Source organism: Rana temporaria, chromosome 1 (genome assembly GCF_905171775.1).
Source record: "Rana temporaria chromosome 1, aRanTem1.1, whole genome shotgun sequence".
In the NCBI taxonomy this organism is placed as follows: domain Eukaryota; kingdom Metazoa; phylum Chordata; class Amphibia; order Anura; family Ranidae; genus Rana; species Rana temporaria.
Window position 1 is genome coordinate 688,263,422 of NC_053489.1, and position 13,533 is coordinate 688,276,954.

Here is a 13,533-nt window from a genome sequence, read left to right on the forward strand (position 1 = left end):
AGGCCGGGCGTGACGTCATAACATCGCACCCGGCCTCCGACGATCATAGAGACTCCGGCAACCATCTGGTCCTCCGGAAATCTCTATGGTCAAGTCGCGGGGCCCGCGGATCCGTTCTCCGACTCGCCGATCGCACAGGTGAGTCGGTAGAAGTGCCGGAACGATCGAGCGGTGGAAGAGCCGCTATGATCATTCCTATGGTGCGCAGAATCGCGGGGTGAAAATGGCGATCTCTGAATGATGCCGGTAGCCGCCCCCCGCCATTCAGATATCACCGCACAAAGCCCAGGCCGATCATTTATGGGCCGCGGTTGTTAAGTGGTTAATTGAGAGAAAATGGGCGGATCTCAGAACTGACAAGCGCTCTCGGGGGCAATAAAACAGATGAGAGAAAAATGAAGACATATAAAAAGTTCTACATAAAAATGAGTCGCCGACACTAATGATGGAAGCCCCTCCCTAAAATAAGATTTGTAAGAAACAAAAAACAAAGATGTATAATATATATAAAGGATGGGAGTGGCTGGCCGGGATGGAGCAGGGATGGGAGTGGCTGGCCGGGATGGAGCAGGGATGGGAGTGGCTGGCCAGGATGGAGCAGGGATGGGAGTGGCTGGCCGGGATGGAGCAGGGATCGGAGTGGCTGGCCGGGATCGAGCAGGGATGGGAGTGGCTGGCCGGGATGGAGCAGGGATGGGAGTGGCTGGCCGGGATCGAGCAGGGATCGGAGTGGCTGGCCGGGATGGAGCAGGGATGGGAGTGGCTGGCCAGGATGGAGCAGGGATGGGAGTGGCTGGCCGGGATGGGAGTGGCTGGCCGGGATGGAGCAGGGATCGGAGTGGCTGGCCGGGATGGAGCAGGGATGGGAGTGGCTGGCCGGGATGGAGCAGGGATGGGAGTGGCTGGCCGGGATGGAGCAGGGATGGGAGTGGCTGGCCGGGATGGAGCAGGGATGGGAGTGGCTGGCCGGGATGGAGCAGGGATCGGAGTGGCTGGCCGGGATGGAGCAGGGATCGGAGTGGCTGGCCGGGATGGAGCAGGGATCGGAGTGGCTAGCCGGGATGGAGCAGGGATGGGAGTGGCTGGCCGGGATGGAGCAGGGATGGGAGTGGCTGGCCGGGATGGAGCAGGGATGGGAGTGGCTGGCCGGGATGGAGCAGGGATCGGAGTGGCTGGCCGGGATGGAGCAGGGATCGGAGTGGCTGGCCGGGATGGAGCAGGGATGGGAGTGGCTGGCCAGGATGGAGCAGGGATGGGAGTGGCTGGCCGGGATCAAGCAGGGATGGGAGTGGCTGGCCGAGATGGAGCAGGGATCGGAGTGGCTGGCCGGGATGGAGCAGGGATGGGAGTGGCTGGCCGGGATCGAGCAGGGATCGGAGTGGCTGGCCGGGATGGGGCAGGGATGGGAGTGGCTGGCCGGGATGGAGCAGGGATGGGAGTGGCTGGCCGGGATGGAGCAGGGATCGGAGTGGCTGGCCGGGATGGAGTAGGGATGGGAGTGGCTGGCCGGGATGGAGCAGGGATGGGAGTGGCTGGCCGGGATGGAGCAGGGATGGGAGTGGCTGGCCGGGATGGAGCAGGGATGGGAGTGGCTGGCCGGGATGGAGCAGGGATCGGAGTGGCTGGCCGGGATGGAGCAGGGATGGGAGTGGCTGGCCGGGATGGAGCAGGGATGGGAGTGGCTGGCCGGGATGGAGCAGGGATCGGAGTGGCTGGCCGGGATGGAGCAGGGATGGGAGTGGCTGGCCGGGATGGAGCAGGGATGGGAGTGGCTGGCCGGGATGGAGCAGGGATTGGAGTGGCTGGCCGGGATGGAGCAGGGATGGGAGTGGCTGGCCGGGATGGAGCAGGGATTGGAGTGGCTGGCCGGGATGGAGCAGGGATGGGAGTGGCTGGCCGGGATGGAGCAGGGATGGGAGTGGCTGGCCGGGATGGAGCAGGGATGGGAGTGGCTGGCCGGGATCGAGCAGGGATCGGAGATACCCGGGGGGATCGCCTTTTCTCCAGTGACACACATGCTGATAACAGAGCTTTCTCTGGGAAGAACCAAGGGGGGATTCCCCTCCCCTCCTTCTCTATAAGTACACGTGTGTGGGGGGTAATTTCCCGGGGTCAGCAGGGTTTCTATCTGAGGGATTTAAGGAGCATTATTAGTTACAAAACGCACCTGTACATTTGTGTCTCCGGACATCACAGGATGGAGATTTATTGATGACATTACATGTGATGTGTGAAGGATTTCATATGTAGAAGCTCTGCCGGGGGGGTCTTATGTCACTTCTTTTATATAACATTACATGTCATAGCTGGAGGATGATGTCATAGTGAGGCTCCAGGCACAGCTCAGAAACCACTGAAACAACATTGGATATAAAATGCTGATATTTTGCGTTTTTCCAGCGTTTTCGCCGTGTTTAGGAGCTGAACAACGAACCCCATTGAAGTCTATGGGACCCAAACTGGAAAAATCTAAAGGGCCCATTTTGAAGTCTTATATGCAAGTTATTGGGCATCCGGCCAGCACCGGTCCATGGAGTCTGTGGACAGACCCGCTCTTTTATCGGTCACAAAACCTCCGCCCTTCAGAAATCACGCTGGATGGAGGGAGGCCCAGCACCTCCATTGCATACTAGACATGTTCTGGCCAGTGGTCTCTTCCCATGACCCAGAAACAGAGAGGATCAGGAACTGGAAAGCTCTCCATGTCTGTTTCCCCCCCTAGATAATCTCCCACCATATGATGCCGACGCTGCCGATGGGATGGGGAAGCTCACAGCCCTGGGTGCCAAGGACTAACAAATATGTAAAAGGCATCACTGAGGCGACCCCCTTTCTCCACCGCGCCTCTCCTACTTGACCAACAGAAGCCCCAAAACCACGTTTCCCACCCGACTGTAACCCACCAGAGTGTGGAAAGGTGTCACATAAACTCCTATTTAAGGTTTCCTCAAGATATTTCCTCCTCTGGTCCCTCTATGGGGACGGGATGACTTCCAAGACTTTCCCCTTGTAATGGGGGTCAAGGAGGGATGCCGACCAATAGAAATCCTTCTCCTGAAATGAGCCCCAAATTCTCAGGTCCTTTCTCAGGCTTTGAAGAATGAGGGAGGCCATGCACTGCTGAGGCATGAGAAGTAAAGTGTGAGGAACCCCGTCCTCCTGAGGAGTATGTCCGCCCGTATTAGCTTCCCTTGCCCGGTACCGGCACCATCCAAGACCCCTCAGAGCCCCCAGTCACTCGCTGTCACTCAGTGCAGGGGGGTGACAGCAGAAGTCTGGAGACCATCCCCCCTCCTTGTTGTCATAGAGACACAGGGTGGGATAAACTTTCCATCCAATCACATCAGGCACAGGAACATTGGACTTATCTACACACGCTATTGGTGCTATTTTTATATTCTACATTTTGGTGATGTTCTTGTAACATTTCTGCTATTTTATTATTAAATACATTTTGGAGTTTTTACACGAGAACTGAACAGATTTTCTTGGAACTTTCCTCATCAATATGAATTATTGATTATCGATTATTAATACAGTAATATATCAATTTTACACAGACTCCAGACATGCAGAAAAAGAGAAAACACCGGCGCCTATGTAATCAGAGACATATGGGTCCAGGGAACCATGCTAACGCCCGTCCAGGCTGTGTGTGACCCGCCCCCGCCTCCCATATCCTATGTAATCAGACACATATGGGTCCAGGGAACCATGCTAACGCCCGTCCAGGCTGTGTGTGACCCGCCCCCCGCCTCCCATATCCTATGTAATCAGAGACATATGGGTCCAGGGAACCATGCTAACGCCCGTCCAGGCTGTGTGTGACCCGCCCCCGCCTCCCGTATCCTATGTAATCAGACACATATGGGTCCAGGGAACCATGCTAACGCCCGTCCAGGCTGTGTGTGACCCGCCCCCGCCTCCCATATCCTATGTAATCAGACACATATGGGTCCAGGGAACCATGCTAACGCCCGTCCAGGCTGTGTGTGACCCGCCCCCGCCTCCCATATCCTATGTAATCAGACACATATGGGTCCAGGGAACCATGCTAACGCCCGTCCAGGCTGTGTGTGACCCGCCCCCGCCCCCCATATCCTATGTAATCAGAGACATATGGGTCCAGGGAACCATGCTAACGCCCGTCCAGGCTGTGTGTGACCCGCCCCCGCCCCCCATATCCTATGTAATCAGACACATATGGGTCCAGGGAACCATGCGAACGCCCATCCAGGCTGTGTGTGACCCGCCCCCGCCCCCCATATCCTATGTAATCAGACACATATGGGTCCAGGGAACCATGCTAACGCCCGTCCAGGCTGTGTGTGACCCGCCCCCGCCTCCCATATCCTATGTAATCAGAGACATATGGGTCCAGGGAACCATGCTAACGCCCGTCCAGGCTGTGTGTGACCCGCCCCCGCCTCCCATATCCTATGTAATCAGACACATACGGGTCCAGGGAACCATGCTAACGCCCGTCCAGGCTGTGTGTGACCCGCCCCCGCCCCCCATATCCTATGTAATCAGACACATATGGGTCCAGGGAACCATGCTAACGCCCGTCCAGGCTGTGTGTGACCCGCCCCCGCCCCCCATATCCTATGTAATCAGACACATATGGGTCCAGGGAACCATGCTAACGCCCGTCCAGGCTGTGTGTGACCCGCCCCCGCCCCCCATATCCTATGTAATCAGAGACATATGGGTCCAGGGAACCATGCTAACGCCCGTCCAGGCTGTGTGTGACCCGCCCCCGCCTCCCATATCCTATGTAATCAGACACATATGGGTCCAGGGAACCATGCTAACGCCCGTCCAGGCTGTGTGTGACCCGCCCCCGCCCCCCATATCCTATGTAATCAGACACATATGGGTCCAGGGAACCATGCTAACGCCCGTCCAGGCTGTGTGTGACCCGCCCCCGCCTCCCATATCCTATGTAATCAGACACATATGGGTCCAGGGAACCATGCTAACGCCCGTCCAGGCTGTGTGTGACCCGCCCCCGCCTCCCATATCCTATGTAATCAGACACATATGGGTCCAGGGAACCATGCTAACGCCAGTCCAGGCTGTGTGTGACCCGCCCCGCCTCCCGTATCCTATGTAATCAGACACATATGGGTCCAGGGAACCATGCTAACGCCCGTCCAGGCTGTGTGTGACCCGCCCCCGCCTCCCATATCCTATGTAATCAGACACATATGGGTCCAGGGAACCATGCTAACGCCCGTCCAGGCTGTGTGTGACCCGCCCCCGTCTCCCATATCCTATGTAATCAGACACATATGGGTCCAGGGAACCATGCTAACGCCCGTCCAGGCTGTGTGTGACCCGCCCCCGCCTCCCATATCCTATGTAATCAGACACATATGGGTCCAGGGAACCATGCTAACGCCCGTCCAGGCTGTGTGTGACCCGCCCCCGCCTCCCATATCCTATGTAATCAGACACATATGGGTCCAGGGTACCATGCTAACGCCCGTCCAGGCTGTGTGTGACCCGCCTCCCATGTCCTATGTAATCAGACACATATGGGTCCAGGGTACCATGCTAACGCCCGTCCAGGCTGTGTGTGACCCGCCCCCGCCCCCCATATCCTATGTAATCAGACACATATGGGTCCAGGGAACCATGCTAACGCCCGTCCAGGCTGTGTGTGACCCGCCCCCCATATCCTATGTAATCAGAGACATATGGGTCCAGGGAACCATGCTAACGCCCGTCCAGGCTGTGTGTGACCCGCCCCCGCCTCCCATATCCTATGTAATCAGAGACATATGGGTCCAGGGAACCATGCTAACGCCCGTCCAGGCTGTGTGTGACCCGCCCCCGCCCCCATATCCTATGTAATCAGACACATACGGGTCCAGGGAACCATGCTAACGCCCGTCCAGGCTGTGTGTGACCCGCCCCCGCCCCCCATATCCTATGTAATCAGACACATATGGGTCCAGGGAACCATGCTAACGCCCGTCCAGGCTGTGTGTGACCCGCCCCCCCCCCCCCATATCCTATGTAATCAGACACATATGGGTCCAGGGAACCATGCTAACGCCCGTCCAGGCTGTGTGTGACCCGCCCCCGCCCCCCATATCCTATGTAATCAGACACATATGGGTCCAGGGAACCATGCTAACGCCCGTCCAGGCTGTGTGTGACCCGCCCCCGCCCCCCATATCCTATGTAATCAGAGACATATGGGTCCAGGGAACCATGCTAACGCCCATCCAGGCTGTGTGTGACCCGCCCCCGCCTCCCATATCCTATGTAATCAGACACATATGGGTCCAGGGAACCATGCTAACGCCCGTCCAGGCTGTGTGTGACCCGCCCCCGCCCCCCATATCCTATGTAATCAGACACATATGGGTCCAGGGAACCATGCTAACGCCCGTCCAGGCTGTGTGTGACCCGCCCCCGCCTCCCATATCCTATGTAATCAGACACATATGGGTCCAGGGAACCATGCTAACGCCCGTCCAGGCTGTGTGTGACCCGCCCCCGCCTCCCATATCCTATGTAATCAGACACATATGGGTCCAGGGAACCATGCTAACGCCAGTCCAGGCTGTGTGTGACCCGCCCCGCCTCCCGTATCCTATGTAATCAGACACATATGGGTCCAGGGAACCATGCTAACGCCCGTCCAGGCTGTGTGTGACCCGCCCCCGCCTCCCATATCCTATGTAATCAGACACATATGGGTCCAGGGAACCATGCTAACGCCCGTCCAGGCTGTGTGTGACCCGCCCCCGTCTCCCATATCCTATCTAATCAGACACATATGGGTCCAGGGAACCATGCTAACGCCCGTCCAGGCTGTGTGTGACCCGCCCCCGCCTCCCATATCCTATGTAATCAGACACATATGGGTCCAGGGAACCATGCTAACGCCCGTCCAGGCTGTGTGTGACCCGCCCCCGCCTCCCATATCCTATGTAATCAGACACATATGGGTCCAGGGTACCATGCTAACGCCCGTCCAGGCTGTGTGTGACCCGCCTCCCATGTCCTATGTAATCAGACACATATGGGTCCAGGGTACCATGCTAACGCCCGTCCAGGCTGTGTGTGACCCGCCCCCCCCCCCCATATCCTATGTAATCAGACACATATGGGTCCAGGGAACCATGCTAACGCCCGTCCAGGCTGTGTGTGACCCGCCCCCCATATCCTATGTAATCAGAGACATATGGGTCCAGGGAACCATGCTAACGCCCGTCCAGGCTGTGTGTGACCCGCCCCCGCCTCCCATATCCTATGTAATCAGAGACATATGGGTCCAGGGAACCATGCTAACGCCCGTCCAGGCTGTGTGTGACCCGCCCCCCATATCCTATGTAATCAGAGACATATGGGTCCAGGGAACCATGCGAACGCCCGTCCAGGCTGTGTGTGACCCGCCCCCGCCCCCCGTATCCTATGTAATCAGACACATATGGGTCCAGGGAACCATGCTAACGCCCGTCCAGGCTGTGTGTGACCCGCCCCCGCCTCCCATATCCTATGTAATCAGACACATATGGGTCCAGGGAACCATGCTAACGCCCGTCCAGGCTGTGTGTGACCCGCCCCCGCCCCCCATATCCTATGTAATCAGACACATATGGGTCCAGGGAACCATGCTAACGCCCGTCCAGGCTGTGTGTGACCCGCCCCAGCCTCCCATATCCTATGTAATCAGACACATACGGGTCCAGGGAACCATGCTAACGCCCGTCCAGGCTGTGTGTGACCCGCCCCCGCCTCCCATATCCTATGTAATCAGACACATATGGGTCCAGGGAACCATGCTAACGCCCGTCCAGGCTGTGTGTGACCCGCCCCCGCCTCCCATATCCTATGTAATCAGACACATATGGGTCCAGGGAACCATGCTAACGCCCGTCCAGGCTGTGTGTGACCCGCCCCCCATATCCTATGTAATCAGAGACATATGGGTCCAGGGAACCATGCGAACGCCCGTCCAGGCTGTGTGTGACCCGCCCCCGCCCCCCGTATCCTATGTAATCAGACACATATGGGTCCAGGGAACCATGCTAACGCCCGTCCAGGCTGTGTGTGACCCGCCCCCGCCTCCCATATCCTATGTAATCAGACACATATGGGTCCAGGGAACCATGCTAACGCCCGTCCAGGCTGTGTGTGACCCGCCCCCGCCCCCCATATCCTATGTAATCAGACACATATGGGTCCAGGGAACCATGCTAACGCCCGTCCAGGCTGTGTGTGACCCGCCCCAGCCTCCCATATCCTATGTAATCAGACACATACGGGTCCAGGGAACCATGCTAACGCCCGTCCAGGCTGTGTGTGACCCGCCCCCGCCTCCCATATCCTATGTAATCAGACACATATGGGTTAGAGTGACCACGTGTCCCGGTCTACCCGGGATCGTCCCGTAATGTACATATTTGTCCCTGGTCCCGGACACCTTCATTGCGGGACAATACAGTGTCCCGCAATAGAAACTGGCAGTCTGGGAACAGGGGAGGACCGAGCCGCCATAGTTCTGGCTCTGCTTCCACCTGATCACTGGTTGCTATAGCCGCTTGGCGTCTGGCAACCAGTGACGTCACTGCCCACGTTGAAAGCAGAGGAGGATTTCACTTCTTCCTCCTCCTCCGCGCTAGTGCTGCTGGGGAGTCACTGCTGGTTCTGTCACCTCCGCTCCAGTGACTGGCTTGCTGCTTCTGTGAGGTGTTTCTGTTCCCACAGCTGTGAGGCATCTCTCCCTCTCACTTCCTCCCCCCTCCTGCCCTGCCCACCTCACACTAACACACGGACTGAAGCCCCCCTTCTCCTTGGCTCGGATGTCAGGAGGGAAGGAGGGGGAGGAGAATGAACACAGCACTCAGGAGGACGGGACATGCTGATCTGAGGTCAGTACACAAAATCTTAATGCTTGGCACTAGCAGGAGAAGGAGACACAGAGACAGGGGGCAAGTTGTCAAAAAATAATACTTGCAGTGATTTTGGGAGATAAGAGCATGCTGTATGTGATAGGGGGGCACTTTAGGAGGGGAGAGAAATTGTTTTTTATTCACCCCCCCCTTCCAGAACAAATTCTCTCCCCTCCCAAAGTGTGCCCCCCCTAGCACATACAGCATGCTCTTATCCCCAAAATCACTGCCAGTATTCTTCTTTGACAACTTGCCCCCTTCCCCATCTTCAAAGACAAGCTGTCTGCTATTCAGGGGGGAAACTTTGCTAGACATTCAGGGCAATTTCTCCAGGTGCCAGTGCCCCCCTGTCAGGCAAGTTAGTGAAGCCAAGTGCCTGACCTTTTTTCAGCAATGGGCTCCAAGACTCAGGACTGGTTCACACCACAAATCACATAGGAACACGCTCTGCGTTTCTTTGCGATTCAAGTGCCTTCCAGATTCTGTGCGATTTCAGCCCTTTCATTTGAATGGGCTGAAACCCATCGGTCTGTACCAAGAGCTGTGCATGCGCTACTTTACAAAACGCACAGCAACTGGATTGCATGGTACTGCTGATCATACAAACACTACATTTGCTACCTGCATTTGGGTAGTCATTAACCCCTTAGTACCAGCCACACACAAATATGCGGCTTCTCTGTGCCTGGGCCTTGGCACAGAGAGGTCACATATTTAAATGAATTGCGATCAGTAGCGCTGTGCCGAGAGCGCACTCCCTGAGCACCCCCTTCACAGTTACCGGCGTCTAAGTGAAAGCTTGCGATCGCTGCAATCGATCAGGAGTTTTTGAATCGTGTGTGCCAGGAGGTAAAGAGGTTAAGTTGACACCCACAACAGATCGCTATGGGACACAAAACGCAGGATTCCCTCACAGCATTCTGGTATAAACAGACCCTTAGTCCGGATACACAGGATTTCATTTGTATCTCAGAAAGGTCCCACCAAAATCTTGCACATGGGCCCGCTGATTTCATACGCCCCTGCCTCAAAAATCGGCAAAAAATATGTCAAAAATCATCTTTTTGTGGGGGGGGGGGGTGTCCCTGAATGGCAGTTTGGAAATGTGGTCACCCTAATATGGGTCCAGGGAACCATGCTAACGCCCGTCCAGGCTGTGTGTGACCCGCCCCCGCCCCCCATATCCTATGTAATCAGACACATACGGGTCCAGGGAACCATGCTAACGCCCGTCCAGGCTGTGTGTGACCCGCCCCCGCCCCCCATATCCTATGTAATCAGACACATATGGGTCCAGGGAACCATGCTAACGCCCGTCCAGGCTGTGTGTGACCCGCCCCCGCCTCCCATATCCTATGTAATCAGAGACATATGGGTCCAGGGAACCATGCTAACGCCCGTCCAGGCTGTGTGTGTGACCCGCCCCGCCCCCCATATCCTATATAATCAGACACATATGGGTCCAGGGAACCATGCTAACGCCCGTCCAGGCTGTGTGTGACCCGCCCCCGCCTCCCGTATCCTATGTAATCAGACACATATGGGTCCAGGGAACCATGCGAACGCCCGTCCAGGCTGTGTGTGACCCGCCCCCGCCTCCCATATCCTATGTAATCAGACACATATGGGTCCAGGGAACCATGCTAACGCCAGTCCAGGCTGTGTGTGACCCGCCCCGCCTCCCGTATCCTATGTAATCAGACACATATGGGTCCAGGGAACCATGCTAACGCCCGTCCAGGCTGTGTGTGACCCGCCCCCGCCTCCCATATCCTATGTAATCAGACACATATGGGTCCAGGGAACCATGCTAACGCCCGTCCAGGCTGTGTGTGACCCGCCCCCGCCTCCCATATCCTATGTAATCAGACACATATGGGTCCAGGGTACCATGCTAACGCCCGTCCAGGCTGTGTGTGACCCGCCCCCGCCCCCCATATCCTATGTAATCAGACACATATGGGTCCAGGGAACCATGCTAACGCCCGTCCAGGCTGTGTGTGACCCGCCCCCCATATCCTATGTAATCAGAGACATATGGGTCCAGGGAACCATGCTAACGCCCGTCCAGGCTGTGTGTGACCCGCCCCCGCCTCCCATATCCTATGTAATCAGAGACATATGGGTCCAGGGAACCATGCTAACGCCCGTCCAGGCTGTGTGTGACCCGCCCCCCATATCCTATGTAATCAGAGACATATGGGTCCAGGGAACCATGCGAACGCCCATCCAGGCTGTGTGTGACCCGCCCCCGCCCCCCGTATCCTATGTAATCAGACACATATGGGTCCAGGGAACCATGCTAACGCCCGTCCAGGCTGTGTGTGACCCGCCCCCGCCTCCCATATCCTATGTAATCAGACACATATGGGTCCAGGGAACCATGCTAACGCCCGTCCAGGCTGTGTGTGACCCGCCCCCGCCCCCCATATCCTATGTAATCAGACACATATGGGTCCAGGGAACCATGCTAACGCCCGTCCAGGCTGTGTGTGACCCGCCCCAGCCTCCCATATCCTATGTAATCAGACACATACGGGTCCAGGGAACCATGCTAACGCCCGTCCAGGCTGTGTGTGACCCGCCCCCGCCTCCCATATCCTATGTAATCAGACACATATGTGTCCAGGGAACCATGCTAACGCCCGTCCAGGCTGTGTGTGACCCGCCCCCGCCTCCCATATCCTATGTAATCAGACACATATGGGTCCAGGGAACCATGCTAACGCCCGTCCAGGCTGTGTGTGACCCGCCCCCGCCCCCCATATCCTATGTAATCAGACACATACGGGTCCAGGGAACCATGCTAACGCCCGTCCAGGCTGTGTGTGACCCGCCCCCCGCCTCCCATATCCTATGTAATCAGACACATATGGGTCCAGGGAACCATGCTAACGCCCGTCCAGGCTGTGTGTGACCCGCCCCCGCCTCCCATATCCTATGTAATCAGAGACATATGGGTCCAGGGAACCATGCTAACGCCCGTCCAGGCTGTGTGTGACCCGCCCCGCCCCCCATATCCTATATAATCAGACACATATGGGTCCAGGGAACCATGCTAACGGCCGTCCAGGCTGTGTGTGACCCGCCCCCGCCTCCCGTATCCTATGTAATCAGACACATATGGGTCCAGGGAACCATGCGAACGCCCGTCCAGGCTGTGTGTGACCCGCCCCCCGCCTCCCATATCCTATGTAATCAGACACATATGGGTCCAGGGAACCATGCTAACGCCCGTCCAGGCTGTGTGTGACCCGCCCCCGCCTCCCGTCTCCTATGTAATCAGACACATATGGGTCCAGGGAACCATGCTAACGCCCGTCCAGGCTGTGTGTGACCCGCCCCCACCTCCCATATCCTATGTAATCAGACACATATGTGTCCAGGGAACCATGCTAACGCCCGTCCAGGCTGTGTGTGACCCGCCCCCGCCCCACGTATCCTATGTAATCAGACACATATGGGTCCAGGGAACCATGCTAACGCCCGTCCAGGCTGTGTGTGACCCGCCCCGCCTCCCATATCCTATGTAATCAGACACATACGGGTCCAGGGAACCATGCTAACGCCCGTCCAGGCTGTGTGTGACCCGCCCCCCCCCCCCCATATCCTATGTAATCAGAGACATATGGGTCCAGGGAACCATGCTAACGCCCGTCCAGGCTGTGTGTGACCTGCCCCCGCCCCCCATATCCTATGTAATCAGACACATATGGGTCCAGGGAACCATGCTAACGCCCGTCCAGGCTGTGTGTGACCCGCCCCCGCCTCCCATATCCTATGTAATCAGAGACATATGGGTCCAGGGAACCATGCTAACGCCCGTCCAGGCTGTGTGTGACCCGCCCCCGCCTCCCATATCCTATGTAATCAGACACATATGGGTCCAGAGAACCATGCTAACGCCCGTCCAGGCTGTGTGTGACCCGCCCCCCGCCTTCCATATCCTATGTAATCAGACACATATGGGTCCAGGGAACCATGCTAACGCCCGTCCAGGCTGTGTGTGACCCGCCCCCGCCTCCCATATCCTATGTAATCAGACACATATGGGTCCAGGGAACCATGCTAACGCCCGTCCAGGCTGTGTGTGACCTGCCCCCGCCCCCCATATCCTATGTAATCAGACACATATGGGTCCAGAGAACCATGCTAACGCCCGTCCAGGCTGTGTGTGACCCGCCCCCGCCTTCCATATCCTATGTAATCAGACACATATGGGTCCAGGGAACCATGCTAACGCCCGTCCAGGCTGTGTGTGACCCGCCCCCGCCCCCCATATCCAGATGGTGGTGTTGGAAGTCCTGCCAGCAGGATAATGTGGCGCTTAAGCGGAATCCAAACCGAGGGTTGGAGAGCAGCTGAGGTCCGATGGAGAAGGCCGGACCGCAGCACTGGGCGTGATGACATCACTGGTGTGCTTGCGACGCGTTTCGGAGCATGCTCACTGGGGAGATGTACACAGTGCGCCCTCCTATGTCAAGCTGGGAACAGCCTTTTATGGGCCTTGTAGACGCTGCCATCTAGTGGAGAGAGTTAGTTTAATAATAATACTAGTATATAAACAATGTGTCCAGATATACAGTATCTGAAAAAAGTAAGTACACCCCTTAGTCACATT

The 13,533-nt window shown here is 57.0% G+C and overlaps 1 protein-coding gene across 1 annotated transcript in view; it reads left to right on the top strand.

The window, feature by feature from the left end:
* The window catches only part of LOC120946168, a 62,329-nt gene that overhangs the window by 16,634 nt on the left and 32,162 nt on the right, over positions 1 to 13,533 (top strand). The window lies entirely within an intron of this gene.